Below are 7,206 nucleotides of genomic sequence, written 5' to 3' on the forward strand. Positions count from 1 at the left end.
AAGCCGTGCATCTTCAGGGTTTTTTTTCCTGCTGCTATAAAACAGTCCCTAGGCCCTTTTGTGCAGCATCACAGTGGATTGGTTATTCTCTGTTAGTCGATCAGCCTATTCAAAGCTGCTTGATGACTCTGATGAGTCCATGATATAGGGGTGTTGGGTGGTGGACTGGCTGGTTGTTTTGAAATAATCTTGTTTCCTTCTGCTCTTGATACAAGTGGTGAAGCTCTGTCTGAAGGTAAGGGCTACCAAGAGGTAAATCTGCTGGATCCACTGAATACTGAGCTCTCTTACACACTGTTACTGAGAGATATGCTTCTCACACACATGCACAAGCAGGACCTGTGAACATGCATTAGCAACGAGATCTCAGAGTGGGACTGCTACACCCTGTTATGCAGAGAGCACACCAGTTCCCTTTGGACTGAGCTACTGCCGCCCACATCATGAAGGCCCTTCAGGCAGCTCTCAATACTCCTCTGAAACTCCGCTGGAGCTGAACTGAGACCAAATAGAATGTAGTTCCACTGGTACAAGCCCCAGGGTGTTATGAAGAATGTCAGAGAGCAGCTTTAAGGTTCTATGAACCACACTGTGCTTTCGACTAAGCAATTTTAAAGTGCTGTACAAAAGACATCATGTCATAGGAAAACACATGAAAAAGGACAAAGAGAAAAAAAATAACAGCTAAAGAGAATTCTTAATATAATATGACTAAAGTAAAACGAAAGTGCAGAGTTATAGAGTGAAAAAAAAAAAAATTAATGGAAGTGAACTGTAAACAGAGTTTTCAACCTTGTAAAGGCCCTGACAAACCGATTGTAGGCCATCGGTCCAAGAGTAGTTTGACCGGTAGTACGCGACCATCGCCCTAATGTTTGCGGTATGCCTGGTTCCACCATACAAACTATCTGTCAGTCTTGATCAAGCTGTGTGAGTGATGGATGGGTGCAATGTAATGGTTCGTCAAGAGGATTAACATCCTGCCGATGAGCCTCCAGAGCCCCCCGCCATAACGGATGGCTGACGTCACTCAGGCTTTGTTTGTTAATATTTACAGTCTATATTTACAGCTTAGGAGAAAATGAAGAAAAAAAGGTCTTTAAACAATACATGAGGAATAATCTTTTTGAATTACAGTTGGGTACAACTACAACAGACATATTTCAATCCACAATCTAGCTTCATGTTTTTTTTAAAGTGAAATGTGAAACATGCATGCTGAGTTCCTCAACTTGTGGTTACCTCCACAAGGTCATCCAATCACTAGTTAAGGCTCTTTGATGATGATAGAATGATCAGCATGTGAAGAGGCTTGAGAAATGACTCAAATAAACCAGAGAGGTCAGAAAGGATAACATCAGAAACAAGCAATTGAAATGTTTGGGCCCTTGATTGGTTAAATCCAGATTATGTCTATGTTAACATGTTATATGCTGAATCATTCCAAAACTGTCAAAAGTATAATACAGTTCTCTGTCACTCTGTCCTGGGAGTTGTCAACATGGATGTTTAAATTACCAACAATAATGACGCAACGTCTAAACTAATTATAGACAGCAGTTCAGTGAGATCTTAAAAAAGTTCACACGTATTTAGCTGACCAGTTTAGGAACATGACTGAAGGGTGCATTTTCAAAAGAAGCAAATCTCAAAATGAACATACAAGCTAGCTCTAGTGACTACTAAAATGCCTCAAGCTACACGCATGGTTATGTTGTTGCTGATAACAAGTTTAGATTGGGTTTCCTGCTATGAAAATATGTCACGTCAACCTTTTAGAAACTTCCAGGGCCATGTTCCCCAACCCATCATGTGAGATCCAGGATGAAGATAAGGAAGTTTAAAGATCAGATAATCAGGCAACAACAGAAGTTTCTAGACTTTTCTCCTTAACTGAACTTCAAAGTTTGCCATGCTGTGGCCAAAGGGAAATGGATAAAGTACAAATTATTTATTGATAGGTAAGTTACTCTATCAAGGTGCAGCAGAGCAGCATTGCAGTGACATGTAAGTGTAAGTGATGTAATGTAGGACTTGCAACTATCCTAAAACCTGTTGCATTCAATTTATTACAAACTGTGAGCGTCAGCCAGCTTTATCAGTCAGTTTGGAAAACTTTAAAGTCAGAAAGATCAACACTTTGCCAACTAGGATTAAAAAAAAATACTGTGTATGATCACACTGAGACATGTCATTCCTTCAAAGTTTAAATGTGGTTACAGGAACTTTTAAGTGGCACAAGGTAAAAATGTAATTGTTTATTATTAAAAAATGACATGTCCCAACAAGCTCTAAAGGGTTGTAAAACAATGTAACATTTAACTTACAATAATACATGCTGTACTTAAAGTAAAATACTTTCAGCTGTCTAGAATTACTGGGGCCAAAAGCACTTTTCTAAATTAAACTGCACCTCTTAAAAGTTTAAATATAAAAAAAATATAAAATAATACACAATATAATGGTAAGAACAATCTTTGTAAATAAACTTCAATTACAAGTAGCCTAGCTAAACCTCAGGTGTTCAGCCATGTAGTGCCCTCCAACGGAATTTAAAACACATGTCAGAATGTCAACGTCAACTGGACTGAGGGAGCAGAGTGTAAGACACGCTCACTCACTCAGTCATCATCAGCAGCAACATAATACAATGTTTGTTCAAGGGTCACAAAAATTAATACAAAGACATAAAAAGATACATAAATTATGGAACTATAAGAGAGTCTCCAAAAGGTGTTTAGGTTTTCCTTCTCCGTGGTTGTAAAATGTTATCATCAAAACCTTTGTTGTTATATCTTATTGTAGCCTAGATTTTTCAGATCCTCTGGAATCACTACCCCAAGCACATTAACCAGTCATTAATATGTCTACTGTATGTAAGTGGGAAGTTACATGTATGACTGGCTTCTGGACCAAAATAAGTAATTCAACGTCTGATAAACTTACAAATTCACTCGCTAAATTGGTTGCTCTGGAATGTAGACCACTATTAGTGATAGAAGATAAGGTGTTAGAAAATGTGCTAAAAATAGCAACGTGTAATCCAACTCTCCAACTGCTGTGTAGAAAAACTAATTTCAAACAAGATCCAACAGCTTTATGAAACTGAGAAGCAAGTAAAATTGCATGCATTGAATTCATTCATCCACTAAAATCTATTGAGATTGAAAAGTGTTGCTTTTTAGGGCAAATACTGTGATGCACTTTCAATGTGATTCATTTCAATTAACTAATTAGAAAGCCCTGAGTAAATTAGTTAAAAAAACATTTAAATGAAGTCCCGCCCCTATTTTTTTTTTTATCAACCTTTGGAGTGACAGTAATCTGTGTATTTTCTTTTGTCTTGTAGTTTTCATTCCTTATTCAATCTGGTGAATAAATCAAAGAACAACTAAAATAAAAATAAAAATAAAAATAAAAGGGAGGACTGTTACAATAGGCTTCACTTAAGCACATCAGTTATATTAATTTACAGACAGACAGACAGACAGACAGACAGACAGACAGACAGACAGACAGACAGACAGACAGACAGATGTTCAAAATAATAGTGTTTTTAAAAAAGTGAATAAAGCTCAAAATCCTTATATTTTTTATGTTCTTTTATTAGGAACGCTGCACATGGTATTGCACAACAAATCATGAAGAAAAAAGTATCAATATTACTTTTATATTATATTACTTTACAGAATATGAAGGAAAAGGTGATATTTCTGTGTTCAAAAAAAAGTGGTGATTTCTCATTACAAACTCACATATTTACTAAATAAACTGAAAAAATATTAACATTTAGCAATCCTGACAATTAGTTAACTAATATTTCGTTGAATAACCCCTGTTTTTGATAACTGCTGTACATCTGTGCTGCATGGAGTCAACCAACCTCTGGCCCCTCTGAACAGGTATGCCAGCCCAGGAAGATTGGACAACCTTCCACAATTCCTCTGCATTTTTGGGTTTTGCTTCAGAAACAGCAAATTTTATGTCACACCACAAGTGCTCAATTGGATTAAGGTCCGGGGATTGGGCTGGCCACTCCATAACCTCAATTTTGTTGGTCTGGAACCAAGATTTGGCTCGCTTACTGGTATGTTTGGGGTCATTGTCCTGTTCAAACACCCATTTCAGGGGTATTTCCCATTCGGCATAAGGCAGCATGACCTCCTCAAGTATTGTGATGTATCCAAATTGATCCATGATCCCTGGTATGCGATATAAAGGCCTTACACCATGGTAAGAGAAACAGCCCCATAGCATGATGCTTGCACCACCATGCTTCACGGTCTTCAGAGTGTGCTCTGGCTTGTATTCAGTGTTTGGGGGTCGTCTGACAAACTGTCTGCGGCCCTTGGATCCAAAAAGAACAATCTTACTTTCATCAGTCCACAAAATGTTTCTCCATTTCTCTAGAGGCCAGTCGACATGATGTTTGGCAAATGCAATCCTCTTCAGCATGTCTTTTTTGTGGGACTTTGCGGGGGCTTCTTGCTGGTAGATTAGCCTCACATAAGCGTCTTCTAATTGTCACAGCACTCACAGGTACCTTCAGACCGTCTCTGATCTCCCTGGAGCAGACCCTTGGCTTAGTCTTTGCCATTCTGACTATCCTGCGGTCCATCCGAATGGTAGTCTTCCGTTTTCTTCCACGTCTCTCTGGTTTGTCTTTCCATTTTAAAGCATTGGAGATCATTTTAGCTGAGCAGCCAATAACTTCCTGCACTTTTTTAGACGTTTTCCCCTCTCCAATCAACTTTTTAATCAAAGCACGCTTTTCTTCTGAACAATGTTTGGTACGACCCATCTTTCATCAGTTTTCACAGAGAATTGCATGCACAACATGTGCTGGCTTCATCCTTAAATAAGGGCCACCTGATTGACACCTGTTTCTTTCACATAATGAATGATCTCACTGATGGAACTCCACACTGCTATTTTTTTGAACACGCCCCTTTTACTTAATTAGTCAATTACAGAGACCCAGGAGTATTCATATCATCAAAGTTGGGTCTGTTGGTTCCTCTGACTTTACTACACCTGCTGGTAAATTATTTTCCATTTATTATTGTGTTTCATAACAAAAACAGTGATTTATCTGGTTAGTCATGTCGGACTGCTATTATTCTGAACATAGCTGTAGATAGATAGTCGGTCGGTCAGTCAGTCTGTCCTCTCACCATTTGGCTGTATTCATGTATATGTATGTATATGCCAAGAAGTAATATTTTTACACAATGTAAAAATACTTAAAATCAATACCTAGACAAGCTAATGCTACTGAGGATCTGTCTGTATCAAACATCCTCCACAATATCAATGAAATAAGTTTTCAGTAAGAGTCTAATTTGTAGTATTAAAATCCGATGCATGTTGATGAAGCAGGTCTTGTTGGTGTGTAGCACATGTCCTGCAAACTGCAATTCAAATGATCCTCCAAAGATTCTCCATTCAGGAGTTGATGGCTTTTGGTATTTTCATAAAGAAAACTGAGAAAAATAAGCAGTAGCATATTTTTAGAAACAAAACAAAACAACCTAACATACCACACTAATGATCATGATCCAAGTTCTCAAGACAACACCCTCTTTAAAAAAAACAAAAAAAATAAACTGTTGTGTCCTGTAATTTAAAACATCAGTATACTGTTTATGGCCTTTGTCAGTTTGCTTCAGGGTGAGCATCACAATGCATTGCTAACTACAGTTCTTAACTGTTTTAAACAAAACTGTATTTTAGTGTAGATTAACAGCAATTACTTACAATTTAATTTTCAGATAAAGCTTATTGTTTTCTTAGTGCAAATACTTGTGATATCTTTCTGATATCTTGGTGCAATACCATCACACTATAGCCTACATTAACATAACATGCATCATTTACCTCAACAGTGTCTCTCTGGATTACTTTGCTTGCTAATTTTGTTTTGTAATGTAGCATCATAGACCGTAAATATTACACGCAGCATACACCCACAAGTTGTCATTAACATTACAGTAACCAAATTAAATTGTTGAGTTATTATTCTTTATGTCTTCTGACCAGACAATAGCTGCTGAAATCAAAAGAAGAAAGAAGGCGCAAAAAAACAGGAAGTGTTCATCCAATAAAAACTGGCTAATTCTATTGAGTTGGATTCATTAAAAATTCTCTTCATTTAGAATTACATAAACATGAAGATAATATTTAATGCAACCAAAATAAGCAGATACCATCTCAAACATTTTTGTTTGAAAGTTACATAAATGATTGCCACAAAATCAAGGAATTATATATACTGCATATATTTTATCAGATATATTAAGTTAAATGTTCATGAGTACAGAATCTTTTATTACAGTGCATCTGAGAAATCAAATTTATTAAGTTGATTCAAATCAAGCCTTAAAACTCATTTTTTCCCCGGCCTTTGAAACCAGTTGAAAAAGGCCCCATATTTTTAGTCTAGGTATGTATGCATGTTCACGTACAGTAGGTATGAGTGTGTGTATGTAATGCACATGTAGGCTACATGACTACTATATACAGCATGTAGATATACTGTGGATACGCGTTCTCTATTACTGCTTTTCTCTTGTTATGTAAACAAATTTTTCTATTGTTGTTTTTTTTTCTTCTTTGGTTTTGTTTTGTTTCTTTTACATTGCCTGGAAATACTTTTGTCAGCTGAAGCTGTTTTGAAATGTGCCATACAAATAAACTTTACTTGACATAGATGCTTATTTCAAAGTGTTTACAATTACACAATGTCTGACTAGATTCTATGATAGACTTTTTATCTCAGTTTTTTTTTTCTTTTAACAATCACAGCTTTTAAAAAATTGTGTCATACTGAGCAATGGTACCACCACACCAATAAGATAAGAGTTCCTCTAAGAATGTTCCTAAATCACTCAAAGGCAATGAGTCCTTGCTAGGACTTTTTTAGCTAAATCAGGAGCTCTCTGAGTGGATTAGAAGAATGTTTGTGAACACGAGCCCAGGAGTTCTGCCTGCTTTAAGGGCTATAGTAGCAGTTTGCAGTTCCTCAACTGTAATCAGGCCTTCACTCCTTTTTAGTATCGGTTAATTTGCTTTTCTAACTCTAGAATTCAAGAATTCAAGATTTTTATTTGTCACGTGCTCATACAGATGAAAATGTGAAATGTAAGGACTTTTCCGCAGGCCATGCAATAACAATGGGTAAAATTTGTGACCAGATTCATTCATCTA

Source organism: Symphodus melops (genome assembly GCF_947650265.1).
Source record: "Symphodus melops genome assembly, chromosome: 1".
Lineage (NCBI taxonomy): Eukaryota > Metazoa > Chordata > Actinopteri > Labriformes > Labridae > Symphodus > Symphodus melops.